Genomic DNA, 27,192 nt, shown 5'->3' on the forward strand with positions numbered 1-27,192 from the left:
CGAGCACTTAGCCGCTTTATTAAAAGATTTCAAAGCTGTTTTCGCGTGGTCCTACGAAGACATGCCTGGAATCGATCCTGAGATTGCACAGCACCGGATCCATCTTGACCCCGAGGCCCGACCTGTTAAGCAGAAACTCAGGAGGATCCGCCTCGACTGGGCTCTCAAGATTAAGGAAGAGGTCACCAAGCAAATCGACGCAGGCTTCCTGCTGGTATCCGAATACCCGACTTGGTTGGCCAACATCGTCCCAGTGCTGAAGAAGGATGGCAGGATCTGAGTGTGCGTGGGTTTCAGGGATTTGAACAGAGCTAGTCCGAAGGACGACTTTCCCTTTCCGCATATTGACGAGTTGGTGGATTTCACAGCGGGGCATGCTTTGCTTTCGTTTATGGATGGCTTCTCAGGTTACAATCAGATAGTGATGGCACCAGAAGACAGGGAAAAGACTGCTTTCACCAACCCATGGGGGACCTACTGCTACAGAGTGATGCCGTTTGGATGAAAGAATGCTGGAGCTACATATCAACGGGCCGCGACTACAATATTGCATGATATGATCCACAAAGAGGTTGAGGTGTACGTGGACGACATGATTGTCAAGTCCAAAGAAAGAGAGGGCCACTACACCACCTTGCAAAAGTTCTTTCAAAGGATCAGAGAATTTCGGTTGCGGCTAAACCCTCAGAAGTGTACGTTCGGTGTTACAGCGGGAAAAATGCTGGGATTTCTGATTACACAAAGGGGCATCGAGGTCGACCCTTCAAAGATCAAGGCCATCTTAGAAATGCCACCACCAAGGACTGAAAAGGAGGTGTGAGGCTTTCTGGGTAAAGTGCAATTCATAAGACGGTTTATCTCAAGATTAACCTTGACTTGTGAACCACTTTTTGGTCTCCTGAAGAAAGGCAAGAAATTCCAATGGGACAGCCGATGCCAAGCTTCTTTTGAACAGATCAAGGAATATTTACAGAACCTGCCCGTGTTGTCGCTGCCAGAGCCGGGGAGACCGTTGATATTGTACCTTTCAATGACCGAGACCACAATGGGCTGTATGCTCGCACAAGAATCAGAGGACAAGATGGAGAGAGCCATCTACTATCTGAGCAAGAAGATGCTAGAGTATGAGACTCGCTATACGCCGTTGGAGAAGGCTTGCTTAGCTTTGGTATGGGCTACCAAGAAGCTGCGGCACTACCTGTTAGCTCACTCCGTAATGTTGGTTTCACGACTCGATCCCATCAAATATCTTTTCGAGAAACCGGCACTTACGGGTAGGCTAGCTCGTTGGTTATTGTTGCTCTCCGAATTCGACCTGAAATATGTGACATGCAAGTCAGTCAAGGGAAGAGCAGTAGCAGAATTCTTAGCCGATCATCCAGTGGAAGGAGGTGAAGCAGTTGAATACTTATTCCCAAATGAAGCCATTTTGCACATCGACGACGAGTATTGAACGATGTACTTTGACGGAGCGTCAAATCAGTACGGGTATGGGATAGGAGTGTTGCTAATAGCACCCGACAATTTCCGTATCCCTCTAGCCTTCAAACTCCGGTTCAAAGTCTCGAACAACGAAGCAGAATATGAGGCATGCATTGCCGGTCTAGAAGCAGCCCTGGAACTAGGAGCAAGACGGTTGGACGTCATCGGGGATTCAAACCTTGTTGTGTCTCAAGCAAAAGGAGACTGGAAAGTCAAAGAAGAAAAGATGATGATGTATCACCAGACCTTGGACTTGTTAATTCCTCGGTTTGAAAAGCTAAACTTTGCTCATCTTCCAAGAGAGAACAACAGGTTCGCGGATTCTTTAGCAACTTTATCTTCCATGATAGACATCCCGTTTGGAATCCGGATGCGTCCAGTCATCATTGACCAGAAATTTGCGCTAGCCTATGAGTCGATCGCTGCTATAGATGAGGTTCAGGACGAAAACCCCTGGTATTATGACATTTGGAATTTCTTGGAGAAGGAAGCATACCCGCCAGGGGTAAATGCCAAGGATAAAAGGGCGATCAGAAGAATGGCCGTTTAGTTCATCATCTGTGGGGGTAAGCTGTATAAGAGAAGTCATCTGGGAATGCATAAGCTATGTGTTGAAACCGAGGAATCGAAGCGCCTGATGGAGGCCATCCATGGAGGAGAATGCGGTGCACATATGAACGGAGTAATGCTAGCACGGAAGATCCTCAGACAGGGTTACTATTGGTCCACCATGGAGGAGGATTGTGCTAGTTTTGTTCGACGATGCCACAAATGTCAGATCCCTGCAAATCGCATGAATATCCCGCCGTCGAAGCTGTACAACATGACTTCGCCATGGCCATTTTCAGTTTGGGAAATCGATGTGATCGGGGCTGTCACTCCAAAGGGGTCGAATGGGCATGAGTTCATCCTGGTCGCAATAGATTATTTCACGAAGTGGGTCGAGGCCCAATCGTATGCGGTGTTGAAGGCGTCGCACGTTGCAAAATTTATCAGAAACAACATCATCTGCCGCTACGGGGTCCCAAACGAGGTCATTTCAAATAATGGTTCCCACTTTAAGAAGGAAGTGATTGACTTGTTGGAAAAATACAACGTGGCTTTCCATAAGTCATCCACATACCGGCCGCAAACCAATGGAGCGGTCGAGGCCGCCAACAAGAATATCAAACACATACTGCAGAAGATAGTGGAAACCTACCGGGATTGGCCAGATAAGCTGCCATTTGCTCTGTGGGGCTACAGGACTTCAATTAGAACTTCTACCGGAGCGACTCCATATTCATTGGTTTATGGGATGGAGGCCGTTCTACCTATCGAGATTGAGGTTCCGTCATTACGAGTGTTGGCTGAGTGTCAAATAGCCGAAGCAGATTGGCAGCAGAGCAGGTTTGAGGAACTCATGCTCTTTGATGAGAGAAGACTGAAAGCACTGTACCATGTTCAAGGCTATCAGCGCAGAATTACCGGGCTTTCAACAAGAAAGTTAAGTCCAGGAATCTAAAGGAAGGAGATTTGGTGCTCAAGGACAACCGAGCTCCCATCCACGACCCAAGGGGCAAGTTCAGACCCAATTGGACTGGTCCTTACATCATTAAAGCTATCTGGTCAGGTGGAGCTGTGGTTCTGATGGATCTAGATGGCCTAGATTTCTCCCAACCGATCAACATGGACAAGTTGAAGAAATATTATCCCTGAGAGGCTCGCTAGGCCGAAAACCCGAAAGGGCGACCTAGGCAAAAGTTAGAGCATAAAAAAATTGGAAAACATAAAAACTGAGCTCGCAAGGTTGAAAACCCGCAAAGGGCGGCCTTGGCAAAAGTTAGAGCGTAAAAGGAGAGTGAAAATACTCAAGTGAACCTAAGCCTGAACTACGTAAGGCTTGATTCCCATCTTCGGGATACGTAGGCAACTTCATCCTGAAGTTCAGCCATAAACTTTTCCCCGATCAACTTTGTCCATTTGATCATCTCAGTCATCTTTGTCTATCAGCATTTAAGGGCTTCCATTGGAATCTCCGGTGCAGTGCTATTCAGACTAGGGGCAACTTTCCGTTGCCATGCAGTGCCGCGGTACTCTTCAGACTAGGGGCAACTTTCCAGTTGCAGGGATCCGGGGTTGTGCATCTCAGTGACAGATCTCAGGCGTGTCCAGTTCTGATCCATATCGAAAATGGTTTTGAAAAGTTTTAATAAAAAGTTGACTTTGTTCAAATTAATCTTTCTACAACTAAGACCATTTTTGGTCCAAAGCGGAAAATTTTCAGTACCACAACCTTCAATTTCATTAATTTCAAAACAGAGTTCTCCTGCTCTTGCATACAATTGAAGTTGCTTTTTATTACATTCATAAAGAAAACTTGAAAGTACTAATAAAGTAATAAGTTCGAGGCATAGTCAAGTCAGGTGTCCCTGCGCCCCCTCCCAGAGCAGGTCGAAGCTTCTGATACCGAGCTGGGCCCAATCTGTGCCTCTTCATTGAGCCAATCCAAGCACTCGTCAGACAAAGTATAACTGAAAGTGGGAGCGGGGGCCAGGAGTTCTCTCGTCCTCCATGCTATGGCATATCGAGTAAGCTGTGCACCTCGAACTGGGAAGGCAGCCGGATACTCTATCCCCTCTGGCAGGCAAGTCTGATCATGACCAAACTGGCATTGGAACCGGAACGGAAAGTAGAATACACAGTGAGTTAGGCCAACCAACTGGATCCCAGCCTGTCGGAACATACTATAGCTCATTGCCGGGAGATTGAGCCAAGGGCAGCGCCAGGCGATGCGATCTGCAGACAAATTGCACATCCAGTCGAACCACCATCCCTCATCAAAGGCATCGACTAGGCGTTGTCGAAAGAAGTAGCAACGAGCTGAGTAGGCTGGGCAAGAGTCCACGACTTGCAATTTATCCATCAACCATACCTGGGGAGGGATGAAAAATGAGAGAATAAAGAATAGAGAGATGTACGATGAGAGAAAAGTAAGACAAGGGTTTTGTGAGAAAAACCGAGCCTGAGGGCCGAGTGATGTGAGCATTACATATGTGAGATTGGGTGGGAAACATTACCTACAGTAGTAGTGGACTCCCCGCAAATCTGGTCGTCTCCCGGCGATGGAAAGCATCCAAGCCCATCAGCGTCTCAGCCAGTGTCATCGCAATACAACTCTTTCCATCCTTCAAGCCTTGAGCAACTTCAATCAGGCGAATGCTAGATCCACCAAAGCCCGACGCAAGCAGAAAGTGAGATAGCATACACAAGCAAAGGGCATGTTGTCGAAAACCTTGCCAATGATGGTCGCCACGGTCACCGGCGTCAGAAAAGCGATAAATCAATCCGAGGATGTCCAGTTCCCCATTACAGGTTAGAGACCGAGCGTCATGCGTGGTGAGTCCACACATCCGCCCTAAAGCTTGGGCGTGATCAAAGCGAAACTGAGGCAAGATCTCTTCACAACTTTCGGATTCCATCAAAGCTTGAAAATCTTCGAAAGTTGGACATACCTCTTGCCCGCCGAAGCTAAAGACATGCGTTACCGGGTTCCAAAACCTTGCCGCGGCATGAAGGAAAGGAAGGTGTAGCGGAGTGCGGCTCAGCGTGAATAGTGCATTCAAGCCAAAGCCCCAGAAGTTCAACTTTTTCGAGCCGTCTAAAGAAGCAATCCAAGCTGTGAGATTTTCGACGAGAAACGCTTCCATTTTGGTGCAAAACTGAGATGAAATGAATGAGCCACGGAGCTAGGACTTTTAAAGGAGATAAGGCACTGTTCAGGGGGACATGTGTCGAAAATTTGGTGGTGGCTGGACTAAGTGGCCGGCCGGCCACCTTTTCTAGCAGGCCGGCCACCTCTCCCTCTCAAATGCAAAAAGCTGGTCGGCCAGCTCCCAAAAGTGGCCGGCCATGCTGCAATCTGCGTATTTGGCCCTGTTTACTCTCCAGAAGAAAGTTCCTAGCATTTCCATGCATCGGGAGTGTCAAAAGCCTCCATCTCTCTCTGTTTCGGATGCGTTTCGTCTCCCAAATCGTCCGAAATACACTTTGTTTTATAGAGTTGTTAAATCTTGCTTATCGAGTTGTTGTTTTGCTTATCGAGTTGTTGTTTTGTTGGTCGAGCTGTTTCGTTTACTGAGTCTTGTTTAATCGAGTCGCCGAGTCTTGTACATTTGAGTTGTTACTCTTTGTTTATCAATTTTGTTGTGTTTTGCTTATCGAGTTGTAAACTTGCTGAGGTTTTTTTTTGTTGTTGTTTCTCAGTAAGATTAGGTTGTTTTGTTTGTCGTGTCGGTTCGCTACCTGACTTGGCACATACGCAATGCACATTTACCGTTCAATCTCTTTACTTGCAAAATGATGCGATGCGATGCTGAGAACATAAAGTACAACACTTTTTCAAAAGAGCTGTTTCATTCCATCATGCTTCCTTTGTTACAACATTCTACAGCAAAGGTACAAGTTTTATAGAAAATAAAACTACCTAATAATGTACAATGTGCTACAACTACTAGTAAAAAAGATAAATAAAGCAGGAAACAGTTGCACCAATGCTCTCAAGAGCAGGAATAAGAGGCCCTCTTCGTCCTCTTCTGCGGAACAGGCTCTGCACCACCGGTACCATCTGAGTCAGAATTGTCATCCTCAGGATCCTCCTCAGCCTCCTCTCCACTCCCGGAACCAGGGCCGGAACCCTCCTCTCTGTCGGCAGAGGTCTCTGACTGACGATCTGTAGCCTCCTCCTCCTTCTCGTCCTCATCGGGCTCCTCCTCTACGATGTGTGCCCTGCGTCTGCGGGACGACTCCCCTCTCCCGGCCCCGTGAGAAGGCCGAGATGGCCCGGCTCCCCGAGAGGTCGAGATGACCCGGTCTGTGGCGGATATACTGGAGGCATCTGAAAATAAAAAGTGCAATTTGAATACATCAGCTCAAAATGTGTGTATCAGATACAGATGCAAGCAAACTACATGAAATGAGGGTGCATGCGGATACAGTATATGAATGTGGTGTGTCAGATGTGCTCTACACATACAATTAATCAAAGCAGTAAAATGTTCAAGGTCAACATGTCGTCAGAAGTACGATAAATGTGAGAAAATTAAAAAGTACCTGGAAACCCATGATGGACAGCTGCGCCTCTCTCCGCAAGACCATGCCCTCGAGTGGGGCCACCAATCCGATCACCCCCTCCATGTACTCTCTGGGTGGCTGCAGATACAAGCTCAAATCATCAATGAATAAAGGAATGACTAAGTATTTGAATGATAGATGAAAAGCAGTAGGGCATATCGACGGTGAGTCGGGATCAATGACATATCGATGATCAGGCATGGGAGGCTCTATCGGAATCGGGTAGGAGGTCCCGTATCGCCATCCTGTCAACTCGGTCGGCATGTCTGGCCATCCGGCATGATGATGAGTCGGAGGAATCAGGGGGACTAGTCCAACCCTTCCTCTCGATGTGCCAGCCCTGCTAGTAGAAGGGGCGCCTGCAGCCCGAGCTCGACTCAAAGACGGCATGTCAGTAGACCTCCTCGAGGGAGTATGAACACCTGTCAACGGAGGCATCAAGTAGGTGTGACGGTAGGTCGCGTACTCCCTGTCCTCTATATGCAGCAGTGCATCAGTGCCCAGTCTAGCGTCAAAGACACCCTGGGGAGTAAGCCTATCAGCGAGCCGCATATTGTCCAGAGGTGTTGAGGGAACACTCGGCTCAGGAAAGCCCATAGTCTGACGAAGGAAGCGTTCCCCCAGGAACCGGGCTCTACCAACTGGCCCCTCAAACAAGATCCTATACCGGGAAGAGCCCCATCCTCTGGCAAACTGAAATCGAAGGTCCCCACCCAAAGGCAACCAGGGCTGCCAGGTAATCTGCGGGTAACCAATGCATAGACTGATCAGAAACCGTAGATGTACGGAATAAACCAAAGATGAAAACATTGGGAATTGGGAGTTTTGGATTACCTCTGACGACCGCACCGTGTCGAAGTACTGCCGTAGGTAGAGAAGAGTCTCCCGAGGCCGCGGCCGGTACTGGCCCTCGAAAACAAGCGAGTAAGGGGTCATAAGGGGCGCCTCTACCTCCAGCTCTGGCGCTAGTACGGGAAAATATGCGAAAACCCATAACTGCGGAAAACGGGGCAGAAGCCATCAAAATACAGAATGCTGAGTGCAGGATGTCAGGACAGAGTATAAAGTGTGCCGTGTATGCAATATACATGCATTGAAAAGCAGAAATGTAAATCAAGAGGGCAGAAGGTACCTCCCAGGCTCTCCAGTAGCCGCCAACTATGTTCCCCCGTCCGCGGGAGGTCGCGCTCATATAGTAATAAAGGGTAGCCAAGCTGGCGCCACCCCAATCATACCGACTAACCTGTGTGAGGTCTGCCAGGGCACCCAGCAGATATAGCCCAACGGTGTTCCCCTTGTCGGAGAACAGAGTGGTCTCGAAGAGGAACATCAAAAACCCGCGGGCGTACTGTGTAATCTCCTCCAGAGTCTCGGGCTCAGTATGCCTAAAATGTGAAGAAAACCAAGTATACCGGACTCGGCCCGAGGATCGGTCGACCGGTGGATGAGCTCCCAGTAAATAGATCCAAGCAGCCTCCCACTGGCCCATATCCTCGTCATATGGGATCGCCCAGCCTCCCACGTCAAGGCCGGTCAATACGGCAAAGTCAAATAGGGTCATGGTTATATCCCCGGCAGATGAGAAATGAAAGGAGTTGGTGGTGTCCCACCATCTCTCCACCAGGGCGCCCATCAACGTCCTGCTAGCAGGATAACGAGATATCCCAGCACAAAAGGGCCCGAATCCTGCTAGATCAACCCAATCGTGGACGGCCTTTGGGAGCTCCGCGCACCAATCTCTCGCAACAATGGAGTCGTATCCCCGTGTAACACGGGAGGACACCTGCATTCACGGTGAATACATATATTCAGTTTCAGAATGAAATAAACAAGTTGCGTGCAAATGAGATATATAAGCTGCGTGCAAATGAAATGTATAAGCTATATACAAAATCAAATCAGAATTCAAGTGTTTGGGCTGTGTGTTCTACTCTCAACAAGTGTGGGCTGTGTGTTCACCTTAGCAATGGGCTGCGTGTTCAGAAATTCAGAGTTTGGGCTGTGTGTTCTACTCTCAACAAGTGTGTGTTGTGTGTTCACCTCAATAATGGGCTGCGTGTTCAGAAATTCAGAGTTTGGGTTGTATGTTCACCTTCAACTTGGGCTGTGTGTTCTACTCTCAACAAGTGTGGGCTGTGTGTTCACCTTCAACTTGGGCTGCGTGTTCAGAAATTCAGAGTTTGGGCTGTGTGTTCTACTCTCAACAAGTATGGGCCGTGTGTTCACCTTCAACTTGGGCTGTGTGTTCTACTCTCAACAAGTGTGTGCTGTGTGCTCACCTTCAACTTGGGCTGCGTGTTCAGAAATTCAGAGTTTGGGCTGTGTGTTCACCATCAGGTTATGGGCTACGTGATTAGAAATTCAAGCGTTCAAAACACAAACAGAATACTGTATCATGGGCTAAGCGTCAGAACAAGCTACGTGCTAAAAAGAGCAGATATGCATAGCAAGAGGCATGAAATGTACAAAAATGCGGAATACGTTGCAGAAATGTAAAAAAGATGAAGTAAATACCTCTCGTGCCTCATGAGAGAGGTGAGACTCCGACTCTCGCAAAAGCAGATCCCCAGGCACTCGATTATCAAAATCAGTGAAGTGATAAAAAATAGCCCGCGGAAGGATATGTGCTCGAGGGGCGTACCTCTCGGGTATGAAGGGTCAAACCCTCGGAGGCAGAGCCATAATATCGAGATCATCCCTGGCGCCCGGAGGACCTCCACCGTGAGGAAGATGACCGGCCATTTCAGAAAATCTGCAAAAGGAGCAAAAATGAGCAAAATGAGCCAAAATTGGAAAAAGTCAACAAAAGTCAACTCTCGGGAAATGAAAAAGTCAACAAAAGTCAACCCCCGAGGAAATCTTCCGAATGTTGAGACAAACTTACCTTAAGTGGTGAAAATGAGAAAAGAAGCACCGAAATCAAAATTTAATCGGTCCAAAGTGATGAAAACTGAAAGATTTTGCGAAAATAACTTGCGTGGAGCGTTGGAAAACGCGTATAGAGCTCAGATCTGAAGGGGAAAATGGTCTAGAAAGGTAGAGAAGGTGTTTTCGGAGCTGAAGTTGTGAGGAATGAGGCTTTGGCCGAGTGTATTTAAAGAAATGAGAGCAAAATGACCGAACTGCCCCGGATTTGAGCTAAGGGGTCGGCCGACCACCTTTTGTGGCAGGCCGACCACCCCCTTTGCAAAATGCTGGTCGGTGGCCTCTCCCTGGGACGAGACCTGGTCGGTGGTGTTTCCCAAGTGCCCACCAAGCTCTCTGCAAATTTTGGGAAGGATTGGAGTCCTCGGGACCTGAAAAAGTACAAGAGAAGTGCACTTTCTGTCGAGAAATCGCTCTGCCGGAACTTCAACTCCAACTTTCGATGCGTTTTTCATAGTTACTCGTCAAAAGTGAGATGTATCCTTTTCGAACATGTTGCGACCCCTCCTGGAGGTAAACCGGAGGTCGCAATTGAGTCACCCTCATCGAAAACTCGCATTTCTTTGCCCGTCGTTTTACGACAAATTCGCATTCGAATTCACATTTATTCTGCATTGTTATGCACGTCACTTACATTCTCATGCACACCACTCATACTATTGTGCACGTTACACAGGAGTTGTCAAATCCTCGTGCTTAACCCGCGTTGTCACGCGCGTTACTCCTCGCATTGTGATGCACCTTTCTATCGACGCTGCGATTGTCTGCATTCAATATCGCTTTGAACATGTGTTGCTGATTATGTTGTGCTTGTTGAGTTTCTTTCTTTTGCAGGCACGATATTGTATGTACGGTTCATTTGAGGCTGGTGCGACCAGACGAACCGCGCAGGTATTGTATCTTCTCCGTGTGAGACGTGGCGAGAATTGAATAAATTCTCCGCATTCTTAACTGCATGAAATGTAGTTGTTGCTTTGCATTCTTGCTTAAAACTGTTGCATCTATTGTGAATATGTGCTTCATTACAGCTTGTTGCATTTGCATGATCATTGAGATACCTTCGGCTTCTTGCATTGTCGGTTGCATTTTGCCCCTGCCTGTGGGCATGCCTGCGGGCACATCTCTGTTTGTCTTGCCTGTTTGTCTAAGTCTTCGGCCTTGTCAAAAATGGGTCGTCTCTGAGCTTTGACATTCACTCCCGTCACTTATGACTTCCGAGTTCTGTCAAAGAGGGGCAACTGTAGACACCCCATTTTTGACCGACCTTAAGACTCAGACGTCACTGATTGAACGCTCGGTGATATTGCATATTGCGCTCGTTCAGAAGTTTCAGAGTCTCGGCTGCAAGCCTTGCCTCCGAACTTCCGGTCTCTTTTGTACCTTGCCTCGGTTTGCGAACCAGGTCCCGTTTTCTCCATTTTCTCTTCCCGAAGGGAGGGAGAGGTCTCGTAGATCATCTCTCAGTGGCCGTAGGCTACGTTTCATGGTCGTAGGCCATTTTTCCCGTTTGGAGCCCGGTTTCCAGTTTTTCGGAGCCGTCGGCCGTGTGCCTCGGTTTGGGACCGCTTAACCACCTCCATTTGCTCCGGTTTTTGGTATACACCTTATTTCCTCCCTTTTGAGGGACACTGTGGTCCGAGAGACCAACTTCATGGTCGAATGCCACCTCCGGTGCTTAACAGCCCATTTTCGGGGCCCCGGGCCGTGCGTTTCGGTCCCCCGAACCTCCGTTTTGCATCCGTTTTGGTTCTTTTCTCGTGGAGGCCTTATTTTCATAGTTAGGAAGCTTGTAGGAGGGTGGGAGGCCAGCAATTATTCTGAAAAGCCAGCTTTATTTCTTCATCGCTCTCCGATGCCCGTTTTCCTCACTTGAAAGCCAATGTTGACCACCCTGGGGCCACTTTCTTGAACCCTAAACACCATATTTGTGTTGTACACACCTGGGAGGCCACCAATATTTGGTGGCCGACCAGTAATTGTGCCTGACCCTTTGAACCCCTCTAAAAAATGGTCTTTTCTCTCTCCTGGTTCACTTTTTCTGGGTTTTGACTACATAGTTGTGTTGTGCACACATGGGAGGCCACCTTTTTGAGGTGGCCGACCAGCAATTGTCATTGACCCTTTTGACCCTTGGTCGGCCGGCCATGGGAGGTGGCCGGTCGGCCCCCTGAACCTTCTGAACCTGGCCGGCCGTGACCCTCTCACCTGGTTCCTTACAGCTGCACCCTCTGTTTCCTCCCAGATCCTGTATCCGAGAGAGGGTCTTTTGGGGGGAAATTTCAATTTGATTTTCCCCCCTTTTTCCTCCACTCCTTTCCCTATAAAACTAGCACTTCCAGCTGCATTTTAAGGGTTACAAAATTGGTTTTGAGCCTTGGCCTACAACTCTCACTCTCTCTCTACTTCAACCCTCTAAACCCTAAAAGCCTTGCACCATTTACACTACAACACATAACACAAGACCTCCACACTCCATTCCAAAAACTTGAGGCTGTTTTTCAAAGGATAGGAGCACCATTTCTTGGTCCAAAAGCTGCTGTGTTGCTGCTCTACAAGGGTGAGTCTTCTTTCTCCCTTTTCTAGCCTTTTCTTGGTTCATTTACAAGTCATACTTGAAAGCATTTTTGGGCTCCGACCCAAACTGTAAATAGTCATATTTTGAGCCCCTTTTCATGTTTGGTCAAGGACCTCCTGCTGTTTGAGGTCCCCTACTACTACTTGCCTCTTTATCTCTCTTTTAGGCCTTATTTTTGCATAGTATTTTAGGCTTATTTGTGAGTTGTTTTGGACTTTGTTATAAACTGTAAAATAACTTTTTTTGAGCCCCTCTTCAACATTGTTGAAGGGCTTTCCTCTTTTTGAGGTCTCCTACTATCACTTGCCTCTTTATCTCTCTTTTAGGCCAATTTTTGCATAGTATTTTAGGCTTATTTGTGAGCTGTTTTGGACTTTTCCATAAACTGTGAAATATATTTTTTTGAGCCCCTCTTCAACTTTGTTGAAGGGATCTCCTCTGTTTGAGAACAGAAGCTACCACTTGTCTCTTTCCCCCTCTTTTAGGCCATTTCTTGTATGATAGTTTGGCCTTATTTGTGATTATTTTCGTGGCTTGATATAAACTGTAAAGTGCCTTTTTTTGAGCCCCTTTTTAACTTTGTTGAAGGGATCATTGCTATTTGGGGCTAGATGCTGTCCCTTTGTGTTTAATCTCTCTTTTAGGGCCATTTTTGCATGATAGATTAGCCCTATTTGTGTTCATTTTTGAGACTTGTTATAAACTGTAAATATGCATATTTTGGGACTGTCTTTTATATTTATTCATGCTTCATGATCAAATAATGCATGCTTTGTATAGCTGTATGTCATTCCATGTGCCTAGTTTCGAATTTCGGGGTTCATTCCATGCAGCAGGTGCCATGTTTCCATGTTTCGGGGCTGTTTTGTATCACATTTCAGTACTGAAATTCACATGTTTGCATATCATGTTCCATGCCTTGCCATGCTTTGGGTAGAGTGACATTTGATGCCTTAGGTTTGGTCCTCCGTTTGCGTGCATGCATGCAAACATTTTGAGAGTCTCATTTTCACCTAATGGCTACTGATGTGAGTGTGGCTGAGGTCCACTCATGTTGGTGTAAGTCCATCGTGCATTGTGTATGCCATTTCATTTCATTTCATAGCGTTGCGTATGCTAGGTTATATGTTAGAGCATTGTGTATGCCTTGTTGCATCGTGCATTGTGTATGCCATCTCATAGCATTGTGCATGCTAGGTTGTATATTAGTTGCATTCATGCATGTCATGCATATTGCATTGTGCTTGGGATAGGAGTCAGCCCGAGCACGGGAAACGAGGGACGTTTCGTACTTCGAGTGACGGAACGTGCCTCAATTCCCAGTCACCGACACTCCGGATTATCCATGATGGAGTTTAGGTCTTGTCGTGTTTATATGTGCATTCATTTCATATTGAGTCGTGCAATTCGACTCCTCGGCCATCATGCATCGATATGCGTGATTGGTGGCACGAGGATCGAGGACTACACTCCCCGAAGAGTAGTCGTGCATACATATGTGAAAATACTTTGCCATGCCCCTTTGTTGCTCTCTGTTGTAGCGAATCAGAAATCGGCAGCCTTCCGGAGCTTGGCACGCATACCAAGAACAATTGCAAACAGAGGCAAACTGGGGCATCACAAGGGATTTTCCGACAAAGGCAACCGGAGCATGCATCATTCATCATCCGGAGCAGATTTGAGGTAGTCCCTGGCTTGCATGCCAATTTATTGCTTTCCTAATTTAATTTGTTAATTAATTAGGGTTTTGTACATATTTAGACTGTAATTATTCATTTGGGACTGTATATTATTTATTCAGACCCTCTGCGCGAGGGCACAACTGTAATAAGTGTGCGTGTGTGTAATGTATGTCTTCCAACCCCACGTCTTTCTCTCTTTTATTTACCCACTTATGATGGTTAGATTAGGGCATGTTTCAATTAGCATACAGTATGATAGCATGTTTGCATTCATTTCATCTGTCTTACATGCACCGGGCTCGGCGTATCATACTAACTGCATTGTATTTCAATTCCAAGTTGAATACATGTTAGCTGCAGCATTTCATATGCCATGTCTAGAATAGTCGAGCCTGCTATAGTTGCACTTTTGCATGTGTTGCATTAGGCATTTTTGTATAATTAGGATCATGTATGGATTTCTAATTAGCTTCTGTTTTGGCTTGGAGTACTCGGTAAGTTTTATGCTTTAGCATCCTTGCATGCGTGTGAGTGACTGCCATGATAGCATGCTTACCATGAGGCTAATTGCTTATGTGATATATCTGCCTGAATGCCTGTGGGTGAAGGTTGGATTATTTGAATTGGAATAAATGCATTGACTGTGAGTTTTAAGCCCACTAGATAGTGGCAAAATCATGTTTTTCTAAGCCCACCCAAGGGTGGCAAATCCACGTCTTAGCCTACTTGCGGGTAGCACCATCAAACCACTTTCAAAAATAAACATGAAATGTTTTGTTCCAATTCAGACGATCCAGTCTATACTTGTATACTGTGCGCATCACATAGTAAACCTAGGCTAATAACCGGAATAAGAACGCATAAAGTTTTCAAAACTAGATATCATGGTTAGTAGAGGTCGATCTTTGATCGGGCGAGCGGGGGTGCTCACGAAGTGACCTTCCCCAATCGTACCCAAGTTCCCGAGCCGAAGCAACTTTGGTGATGACGGACACGTGGCCTTAGGCAAACGAGTCAGGGTTTCCTAAATTTCCCCAAAATAAAACATTTAGGTGGCGACTCTATATCTGGCAAAGCAGTCCATGTTTGGCACTTCTTTCAAAAAAATCTGTTTTCTCAATACGATTTTCCGGATTTGGACTCTTTGGTTCAGATTTAGAACCGTGACAATTTGAGAGTCCTGAACTGTAGTGAGCCCAATAACAAACAGAACGGGACTCATCCTCCCGGGGCGTTCGGGGACGTCTACAGTAAGTTGGCCTTTGGTAATCTCGGATTACTGGCCATCATGGCACCATTCTACTAGGGGCGGAATGGGGTCGTGACAATTCATTTGGAATTTATTGAGTAATTTACTGAGAATTTGCTGAAAATTTACTGAGTAATTTACTCAAAATTTATTGAGTAATTTATTAAGAATTTACATAGTAATTTACTTAGAATTTAGTGGGAATTTACTAAGTATTTTACTTAGTAATTTATACAGAATTTACTGAGAATTTATTGGAAATTTTCTGTGTAATTTAATGGAAATTTACTTAGAATTTACTGAGTAATTTACTAACAATTCAATGAATAATTTATTGAGAATTTACTGGAAATTTATTGAATAATTTACTGAGAGACTTGGAATTTACTGAGAATTTACCGGGAATTTACTGAGAATTTACCGAGTAATTCGCTGGTAATTTATTGAGTAATTTACTGGGAATTTACTAGAAAGTTATAGAGTAATTTATTGAGAATTTAAGGGAAATTTACTGAGTAATTTACTTATTAATTTTCTGAGAATTTACTCAAAATTTACTGATAATTTACTGGAAATTTGTAGAGTAATTTACTGAGAATTTCTTGTGAATTTACTGATTAAATTACTGAGAATTTACTGAGTCATTTTCTGAGAATTTAATGAATAATTCACTAAGTAATTTACTGAATATTTACTTGTAATTTACTGAGAATTTATAACGAATTTACTTAGTAATTTACTGAGAATTGACTGAGTAATTTACTGAGCAATTTACTGAGAATTTACTCGGAATTCACTAGGAATTTACTCAGTAATTTATTGGGAATTTATTAATTAATTTATTAAAACTTTACTAAAAAATTACTCAGTAATTTACCGAGAATTTAATGAATAATTTACTGCGAATTTTCTAACAAGTTACTGGGAATTTACTGAGAATTTTCTGAAAATTTGCTGAGTAATTTACTAGTAATTTATTGAGTAATTTACTAAGTTATTTACTTTATAATTTTCATAGTAATTTACTGAGAATTTACTGAAAATTTACTGAGTAAATTACAGGGAACTTACTAAGTAATTAACTAAGAATTTACTAGGAATTTTCTGAGTGATTTACTGAGAAGTTACTCGGAAATTACTGAGTAATTTACTTGGAATTTATTGAGTGATTTATTGATTAATTTACTAGGAATTTACTCGAAATTTACTAAGTAATTGACTGAGAATTTACTGAAAATTTTCTGAGTAATTTACTAGAAATTTACTGAGAATGTTCTAGGAATTTAATGAGAATTTACTAGGAATTTACTGTGTAATTTTTTGGGAATTCACTCGAAATTTATTGAGTAATTTACTAATTAATTTACTCGGAATTTACTGAGAATTTAAAGAGTAATGTATTGAGTAATTTACTGATTAATTTACTCAAAATTTACTGGGAATTTATTGAAAATTTACTGAGTAATTTACTGAGCAATTTATTGAGAATTTAAAGGGCATTTACTGAGAAGTTTATAGAGATTCTAGAGTGAACTTCTAAATAATTTATGGAGTAATTTACTGAAATTTTACTAGGAATTTATTAAGTAATTTACTCAGAATTTACTGGTAATTTATTTAGTAATTTAATGAGTAACTTACCGAGAATCTACTTGGAATTTACTAGTTATTTTACTTAGTAATTTACGTAGAATTTACTGGAATTTACTGAGTAATTTGCTAATAATTTACTAGGAATTTACTTAGTAATTTACCGAGAATTTACTAGGAATTTACTTAGAATTTATTGAAAATTTACTTAGAATTTACTGAGTAATTTACTGAGAATGTACTGGAAATTTACTATGGAATTTATTGAGAATTTACTAGGAATTTACTGAGTAATGCATTGAGAATTACTTGGAATTTGTTGAGTAATTAACCGAGAATTTACAGCGAATTTATTAACTAATTTACTGAGTAATTTACTGAATAATTTACTTTGGATTTACTGGAAATTTACTGAGTAACTTACTGAGTAATTTACCAAGAATTTACTTGGAATTTGTTAAGTAGTTTAGTTAGAATTTACTGGAAATTTACTGAGTAAGTTTCTGAGAATTTTCTGGGACTTTACTGAGAATTTACTGGGAATTTTTTGAGTAATTTACTGAGAATTTATAGGGAATTTACTAAGTAATTTACTGGAAATTTACTCAGTAATTTATTGAGAATTTATTAGGAATTTATTGGGAATTCACTAAGAATTTACTAAGTAATTTTCTGAGAATTTACGGAGTAATTTACAAAGTAATTTACTGGGAATTTTCTAATTAATTTATTGAGATTTTTTTGAAAATTTACTGAGTAATTTATTGAGAATTTATAGAGATTTTACTCGGAATTTACTAAGTAATTTACAGAGAATTTACTGAGTTATGTACTTTGTAATTTACAGAGTAATTTACTTAAAATTTACTGAGTAAATTACAGGGAACTTATTGAGTAATTGACTGAGAATTTACTAGGAACTTATTGAGTAATTTACTGATTAATTTGCTGGGAATTTATTCGGAATTTACTGAGTAACTGACTGAGAATGTACTGGGAACTTTGTTAGTGATTTACTGGGAATTTACGGAGAAATCAACTTAGAATTTATTAAGAATTTTCTAGGAATTTACTGGGAATTTACTGAGTAATTTACTGGGAATCTACTTAGAATTTACTGAGTAATTTACTAATTCATTTACTCGGAATTTACTGCCTAATTTACTAAGTAATTTACTTAGAATTTATTGAGTAATTTACAGAGTGATTTTCTGAGAATTTAACTAGTAATTTATTGACAATTTATTAGTAATTTACTGACAATTTACTGAGTAATTTGTTGATTAATTTACTCAAAATTTACTGGGAATTTACTTGTAATAACCCTCATTATTGTCTTAGTCACGTTCATGTGCATTTGCATGATTTTGTCTTGTTAAGCTTGCATTTGTAGACTTTGACTTGTTTTGCCTAAGTAAAGGTCCCTGTCTTGTTTTGTGCTTATGTGATTTGCCTAAGTGTTGCTTGCATGTTTTGTTCATTGCTTGGTGTGTTAAGCCTAGGTCATCTTAAGCCTAGGTGTCACGACCCCATTCCGCCCCTAGTAGAATGGTGCCGTGATGGCTAGTAATCCGAGATTACCAAAGGCCAACTTACCAAGTTCACACACAATCAGAGTATACATATGGGGCTTACATGTGCGGAAGCAATAAATTTAAATCTAAATAGTCCATAAGAGCGGTGCATAGATCAAATGAAATGTCATACACTTTAACATGGTTTACAATTCGAGTACAACAAAAGAAAGCACATATTACATCTTGATCAAAAGGCTTCTCAAGCCGACATATACAAAAAAGATATACTACAAGGTCAAAAGCATGATCTTCAAGATGCTACAAAATACGAATCCAAAACAACTTGCAAATAATCAACTAGGCGTCACCGCCTTCTTGCTCGTCACCTACATATATATGGAGAGGGTGAGCTTGGATTCTCAGTGAATGATATCAAAAATAAAGGTTTGCATGACTGATATTCAAGATCTTTGTCAAACAATACATAGCATATCTTGTACAAAATCAAAGGATGAACGAAGTTCATCTGTCAAATCTTTCAAAGCTTCAAGGGATGCTTACTAGCATCAATATAATACAAGGGATGACATTTCGGACAAACAAACCCACGCGGAAAACCGTCAGTGGCAAAACAAGGGTGCAGTCGCATTATAGTCCCCTGGCACTAAGGACTTCCAAAACAAGGGTGCAGTTGCATTATAGTCCCCTAGCACTAAGGACTTTCAAAACAGGGGTGCAGTAGCATTATAGTCCCCTGACACTAAGGACTTTCCCAGAATGTCATCAAAACGAATATAATACTAGACACAAAACTAGGGACAATCATTCATGCTTGATCAAATACTTTTACAAAACGAATCAAGGCTTTATCAAAACTTTATAACATAACTTTATTAAAAATACCACTCACATAGTTCTTTGGGTGAGGGGATTACAAGCAAGGATCCAAGGCCTACAAGCACATAATAAATTCCATTGAATGCACTTCAAGAAGTCAAGAAGAGATGCTCAAAGATGGATATGGAATGCATCTCTAAGACAAGCTTTACATGTGTACAAATGATCTCGGCACTTCTTTCAAAACTAAGTCAAAACAAGGCAGTCCTGTGCTAGGAGTCAAACACTGTTTTTCATCTCGAAAAACATGCTAGGTACCAACCAGGTCTTGGCCGAGGTCCCACACCTCTTGGCGGAGGTGTGGTCCCGACGACCACATTCAGGGGAAATGAAGTCTGGGAAAAATCTGGGTTTCCTTTGAAGAACATGAAGAATATGAACATGGAGAACATGAATGTTAAAATCATAGCTTCTTTATTCAAAATCATAGCTTCTTTATTCAAAATCTGAGATTTCGTGAGATGAGTTCGAAAACATGGACCTGGGTACCCATACTTGAAGATCTTATGAAAACAACACAAAAATATAAATCTTGATACAAACTTTCGAATCAAAACATGGTTTTATTTCAAGAACTCAAGAACATCATTTTCTCTTTCTAAAACAAGCTTTAAATTAATGCATGGCTCATGAATCATGTTAGATCATGCAATGTGATCGATTCAACATAAAGAATAACAAGAGTAGATCAAGAATTTAACCTCAAAACATGGATCTAACGGTTCAAGGTGCGAAGATCAAGCTTGGAAATCTAGTTCTCCCCCTAAGAACTTCTCCCTCTTCTTCCTAGAGCTTCTCTCTCTACCATGCAAAATATGACACACAATGATATGTTTTCTCCCACTGCTGGCTGACTTAACCCTTTGTTGGGACACGTGGCACTACCGGATTGGGTTTCCTCAAAAAGATGACTGAATGACAAGACAAGAGCATGATAAAGGGTGTTCAATAAGTAAGGTGACATGGGCACTCCAGCAGGTAAGGACCTCGGATTAGGACAAGGCTTCGGCAAGTAAGGTCTCAATGATCTCGGCTAGGAAGGTTAACACTTGGCCTAGCTGTGCCACACCTCGATCTACATCATACCAGTCCAGGAACAAGATCACCAGGTGCAGGGATCAAAGATCTAAAATACCTAAAGGATAACATCTCGGCTTAGATGATACATATCTCAGCCTTGGTGATGCACACCTTGGCCTAGATGATGACATCTCGACCAATATGCCAGGGTGAAGGTGGAGGTCAGCCAAAGTGGTTCCAAGATGGTCCTAGGTGTAAAAGGTCCAAAGGCGTGACCTAGGCTTAAGATGACCTCGGCTACACACACCAAGCAAGGGACAAAACATACAAACAATACTCAAGCCAAAACACATAGGTACAAAACAAGACGGAAACCTTACTTTAGGCAAAACAAGTCAAAACCACAAGTGCAGGCTTAACAAAACAAAACATGCAGATGCACATGAATATGACTAAGACGAGGATGAGGGTCACTACAGTCTACCCTCCTTAAAGAAGTTTGGTCCCTAAACTTAAGTTACCTTGCCCTGAAAACAACTCCGGATGTTGGATTTTCATTTCTTCTTCCATTTCCCATGTAGCATCCTTGCCATAATCCTCTTTCCATTCAACTTTTACCATCAGTATTGACTTGTTCCTCAACTACTTCACTTGCCTATCAAGAATCCGTATCGGCTTCTCCTCGTAACCCAAATCTTCATTAACCGCAATCCCGAAATGATCAATCACATGCAATGGGTCTCGAATATACTTCCTTAACATCGAAACATGGAATACATTGTGGACTTGACTTAGTTCTGGCGGCAAAGAAAGTCTGTAAGCAACGGGGTTGACTTTCTCAAGAATTTCAAATGGTCCAATATAACGAGGTGCTAATTTACCTTTCTTCCTAAATCTTGAAATCCCTTTCATCGGCGAAATCTTCAGGAATACATGATCCCCAACTTCAAATTCTAATTCTCTTCTCCTCTGGTCGGCGTAACTCTTCTGTTGACTTTGAGCAGTTCTAATTCTCTGTTGAATAAGCTTAATCTTCTCAGTTGTCACTTGAACTAACTCGGGACCAATCAAAGCTTTATCTCCTACCTCAGTCCAACATATCGGCGATCTGCACTTCCTTCCATACAAAGCTTCATACGGCGCCATGCCAATGCTAGCTTGATAACTGTTGTCATAGGCGAATTCTACTAGTGGCAAATGCACTTCCCAACTTCCCTTGAAATCCAATACACATAGTCTAAGCATATCTTCAAGTGTCTGAATCGTTCTTTCTGTTTGCCCATCGGTCTGGGGATGAAAAGCTGTGCTAAACCTCAACTCGGTTCCCAAAGCTCCTTGTAGACTCTGCCAAAATCTAGAAACAAACTTCGGATCTCGGTCTGACACAATGGACATCGGTACTCCATGAAGTCTAATGATCTCATTCATATACAACAAGGCGAGTTGATCGGCATTAAAGGTAGTCTTAACAGGCAAGAAGTGTGCTGACTTAGTTAATCTATCAACTACAACCCAAATTGAATCTATACCCTTCTGTGTCCTCGGCAAACCAACCACAAAGTCCACGGAGATGTGTTCCCATTTCCACTCGGGAATTGACAAAGGTTGAAGAAGCCCTGCTGGCCTCTGATGTTCTGCTTTCACTTGTTGACAATATAGACACTGAGATACAAACTCGGCTATTTCTCTTTCATATTCGGCCACCAAAAAGTTTGCTTCACATCTTGGTACATCTTCGTATTTCCTGGATGAACGGCAAACCTGGAACCACGGGATTCTTGCAAAATTCTTCTTTTCAACTCCGGGACATTGGCCACGCACAATCTTCCTTCAAACTTAAGTACCTGATTCTCAATGGTATACCCTGACCTCAGCTTGGTGACAAATTCATCAATTACCTTCTTGAAGAATTCATCCTCCCTCTATCTTGTCTTTACTTCCTCCATGATGGCCGGTTCCACTGAGATCATTGCCAAACATGCCAAATTCCCAATTAATTTCCTGCTCAATGCGTCGGCCACTAAGTTTACTTTACCCGGGTGGTATTGAATTTGCATGTCGTAGTCTTTCAATAGTTCAAGCCATCTTCTCTGCCTCATATTTAACTCCTTCTGAGTGAATAAGTACTTCAAACTCTTGTGATCTGTGAAAACTTGGCAAGAAGCTCCATACAAGTAATGACGCCAAATCTTCAAAGCAAACACCACGGCTGCTAGCTCTAGATCGTCGGTAGAATAGTTCTTTTCATGAGATTTCAATTGGCGAGACGCATATGCTATAACCTTACCCCCTTGCATTAACATACAACCCAAACCCTTGTGCGAAGCATCACTATAAATCTGAAACTCCTCATTACTCGATGGTAGTACAAGAACTGGTGCTGTAACTAGCCTCGTCTTTAACTCTTGGAAAGCTGATTCTCTATCCTCGGTCTATTCATGCGCCACTCCTTTCTGAGTTAGTTGTGTCAATGGTACTGTAATCCTTGAGAAGTCCTTCACAAACTTCCTGTAATAACCTGCCAAACCCAGAAAACTATGAACCTCGGATACATTAGTCGGCCTCGGCCAATTTACAATGGCTTCAACCTTGCTAGGATCAACTGAAATACCTTCTTCATTAATCACATGCCCCAAAAATGAAATGTTGGGGAACCAAAACTCACACTTGCTAAACTTAGCGTACAACTTTCTGTCTCTCAAAATCTGTAAGGCAAGTCTCAAATGCTTCTCATGTTCAACTTCACTCCTGGAATAGATTAATATATTGTCGATGAAAACAACCACAAACTCGTCCAGGTACGGCTTAAAAACTCTGTTCATCAAGTCCATGAATGCTGCAGGAGCATTAGTCACTCCAAAAGGCATCACCAAAAATTCGTAGTGGCCATACCTTGTCCGAAAAGCAGTCTTCTCAACATCCTCAGCTTTAACCTTGAGCTGATGGTAGCTCGACCTGAGATCAATTTTTGAAAAGACTCATGCTCCTTGTAATTGGTCAAGCAGATCATCAATCCTCGGCAATGGATACTTGTTCTTAATGGTTACCTTGTTCAGTTCTCGGTAATCAATACAAAGGCGAAGTGTACCATCCTTTTTCTTAACAAATAGAACTGGTGCTCCCCAAGGTGAAGTGCTCGGCCTAATGAAGCCCTTATCTAACAATTTTTGTAACTGCAGCTTCAATTCCTTAAGCTCGGCTGGGGCCATTCTATAGGGTGTTTTGGAGATGGGGTGGGTTCCCGACATGACATCAACAGTAAATTCTACTTCTCTATCGATTAAGTGGCCAGGCAAATCGTTTGGAAAGACGTTGTGGAATTCATTAACAACTGGGATGTCGGCAATTTCAACGTTTCCATTCAGATTACTTAGTACACTACACAGATAACCTTGACACCCTTTTTGAATTAACTTATAAGCTTTCATGGACGAAATCAAGTAAGGTGGGTACTACTCCCTTACCCCGAAATGTAGCCTCGGCTTGGTTTGGGGGTCTCAATATGACACTTTTGGAAACACAATTAATGGATGCATGATTTTCTACTAACCAATCCATTCTCAATATAACATCAAAATGAGTTATGTCCAATGGCATCAAATCAACTAGTAATTCAACGTTCTCAATCACAACATTACATGCTCTATAAATGGATGCAACATTCATAGTTCTTCTAGATGGAGTAGACACAGATAACACATAACCTAGAGGTTCTAATTCCCTATTCAACTTCTCGGCAAACTTAGTAGATACAAATGAATGTGTAGAACCCGAATCAATCAATATATATGCATCTTGAGAGCAAATGGGAAGTATACCTGACACTACTGTCTCGGCACTCTGAGTGTCTCCTAGCACCAATGCAAAAACTCTGCCCTGTCTCATCTGTCTTTTCCTGACGTTGCCTTTCTGCGTCGAACCCGAGGTGTTCCCATTCTTCTTATCATCGTCAGCCTTTGCCTTCAGACAGTCTTTCACACGATGACCCGTCTCGCCACATTCAAAGCAAGCCCCTGACGCCCAACGACAGACCCCGAAATATGGCTTCCCACAACTTGCACACGTCGACTTAGCATCACCTTCCTGATTTGAGTTGCTGGAACTGCCCGTGTTCGCCTTCCTCTTGGCATTAAACGGTACTCGGCGATTCTCATAGTTCTGTCTCTTCCTCTGGCTCTCCCCTGAACTATGATATCAGTTCAAGTTAGCTTCTGCCAGGATGGCTTTGTCTAACACTCCGGCGTAAGTTGGCATGTTGAGCATGTTAACTCGATCCTGTATCAGTCCACACAATCCGCTTTCAAACTCCCTAGCTTTTCTATATTCATCATCGACCATATGAGGCGCATATCTCGCCAACTCGGTAAAAGCACGGTCGTATTCAGCCACTGTCTTGTTGCCTTGTGTCAGAGTCTGGAACTCTGTGATCTTGCGATCTCGGACACTGAGGGGAAAATGCTTGTTGTAAAACAACTCCAAAAATCTAGCCCAAGTCAATCCTGGGTTACTTTCTCGAATCATCATCCACCATCTTCGAGCGTCGTCGTCTAATGTGAATGCTGCTAATGACACCTTCTGAGAGTCGGTGCTGGGAAATATCTCGAACAACTTCTCAATTTCCAAAACCCATGCTTCGGTTTTCATCGGCTCTATAGCCCCTTGGAATCTCGGCGGGTTCATCTTCTTGAACTTTTTGATCAAGGTTATCGTGCTGTCCCCATATAAAGCTTGCTGTGGAGGCACTTGCGGCACTGGAGGAGGTGGAGACGGAACTGTATGCCGGCCGTTTGTTTACTCAGCCTGGGTGGAGGTAGTACTAGCGTCCTGTGGCCTGGGCTGTCTGAACTCACAGACCAAACCTTCGACTAACCTTTCTAGTCTGTCTAATCTGTCCTCAGGATGATCTCGGCCAACCGGAGGTCTACCCCTTCTCATGATGCTAGGAGTATGCAAAATATGACTTTAAGACAAAATGAGCAAATAAACATGTATGCAAGTAACAAATAATTATGCCGAGATGATGCACACCTTGTCAAGTAGCAAGTAATGTGATGCAATCCTAACATCATTCTAAGGGAAATCTTATGCTCATTAGGACTCAAGGCGTATGAATAACGTACTATAAGGAACTCATGCTCTGATACCAATCTGTCATGACCTCATTCTGGCCCTAGTAGAATGGTGCCATGATGGCCAATAATCCGAGATTACCAAAGGCCAACTTACCAAGTTCACACACAATCAGAGTATACATATGGGGCTTACATGTGCGGAAGCAATAAATTTAAATCTAATTAGTCCATAAGAGCGGTGCATAGATCAAATGAAATGTCATACACTTTAACATGGTTTATAATTCGAGTACAACAAAAGAAAGCACATATTACATCTTGATCAAAAGTCTTCTCAAGCCGACATATACAAAAGAGATATACTACAAGGTCAGAAGCATGATCTTTAAGATGCTACAAAATACGAATCCAAAATAACTTGCAAATAATCAACTAGGTGTCACCGCCTTCTTGCTCGTCACCTACATATATATAGAGAGGGTGAGCTTGGATTCTCAGTGAATGATATTAGAAATAAAGGTTTGCATAACAGATATTCAAGATCTTTGTCAAACAATACATAGCATATCTTGTACAAAATCAAAGGATGAACCAAGTTCATCTGTCAAATCTTTCAAAGCTATAAGGGATGCTTACTAGCATCAATATAATACAAGGGATGACATTTCGGACAAACAAACCCACGCGAAAAACCGTCAGTGGCAAAACAAGGGTGCAGTCGCATTATAGTCCCCTGGCACTAAGGACTTCCAAAACAAGGGTGCAGTTGCATTATAGTCCCCTGGCACTAAGGACTTTCAAAACAAGGGTGCAGTTGCATTTATAGCCCCCTGACACTAAGGACTTTCCCAGAATGTCATCAAAACGAATATAATACTAGATACAAAACTAGGGACAATCATTCATGCTTGATCAAATACTTTTCCAAAATGAATCAAGGCTTTATCAAAACTTTATAACATAACTTTATTAAAAATACCACTCTCATAGCTCTTCGGGTGAGCGGATTACAAGCAAGGATCCAAGGCTTACAAGCACATAATAAATTCCATTGAATGCACTTCAAGAAGTCAAGAAGAGATGCTCAAAGATGGATATGGAATGCATCTCTAAGACAAGCTTTACATGTGTACAAATGATCTCGGCACTTCTTTCAAAACTAAGTCAAAACAAGGCAGTCCTATGCTAGGAGTCAAACACTATTTTTCATCTCGAAAAACATGCTGGGTACCAACCAGGTCTTGGCCGAGGTCCCACACCTCTTGGCGGAGGTGTGGTCCCGACGACCACATTCAGGGGAAATGAAGTCTGGGAAAAATCTGGGTTTCCTTTGAAGAACATGAAGAATATGAACATGGAGAACATGAATGTTAAAATCATAGCTTCTTTATTCAAAATCTGAGATTTCGTGAGATGAGTTCGAAAACATGGACCTGGGTACCCATACTTGAAGATCTTATAAAAACAACAAAAAAACATAGATCTTGATACAAACTTTCGAATCAAAACATGGTTTTATTTCAAGAACTCAAGAACATCATTTTTTCTTTCTAAAATAAGCTTTAAATCAATGCATGGCTCATGAATCATGTTAGATCATGCAATGTGATCGATTCAACATAAAGAATAACAAGAGTAGATCAAGAATCTAACCTCAAAACACGGATCTAACGGTTCAAGGTGCGAAGATCAAGCCTGGAAATCTAGTTCTCCCCCTAAGAACTTCTCCCTCTTCTTCCTAGAGCTTCTCTCTCTACCATGCAAAATATGACACACAATGATATGTTTTCTCTCACTACCGGCTGACTTAACCCTCTGTAGGGACACGTGGCACTACCAGATTAGGTTTTCTCAAAAAGATGACTGAATGACAAGACAAGAGCATGACAAAGGGTGTTCAACAAGTAAGGTGACATGGGCACTCTGGCAGGTAAGGACCTCGGATTAGGACAAGGCTTCGGCCAGTAAGGTCTCAATGATCTTGGCTAGGAAGGTTGACACTTGGCCTAGCTATGCCACACCTCGGCCTAGATGTGCCACACCTTGGTTTAGGTCATACCAGTCCATGAAC

The sequence above is a fragment of the Camellia sinensis genome, chromosome 15 (genome assembly GCF_055761805.1).
Source record: "Camellia sinensis isolate YWXY chromosome 15, ASM5576180v1, whole genome shotgun sequence".
NCBI classification, from domain to species: Eukaryota; Viridiplantae; Streptophyta; class Magnoliopsida; order Ericales; family Theaceae; genus Camellia; species Camellia sinensis.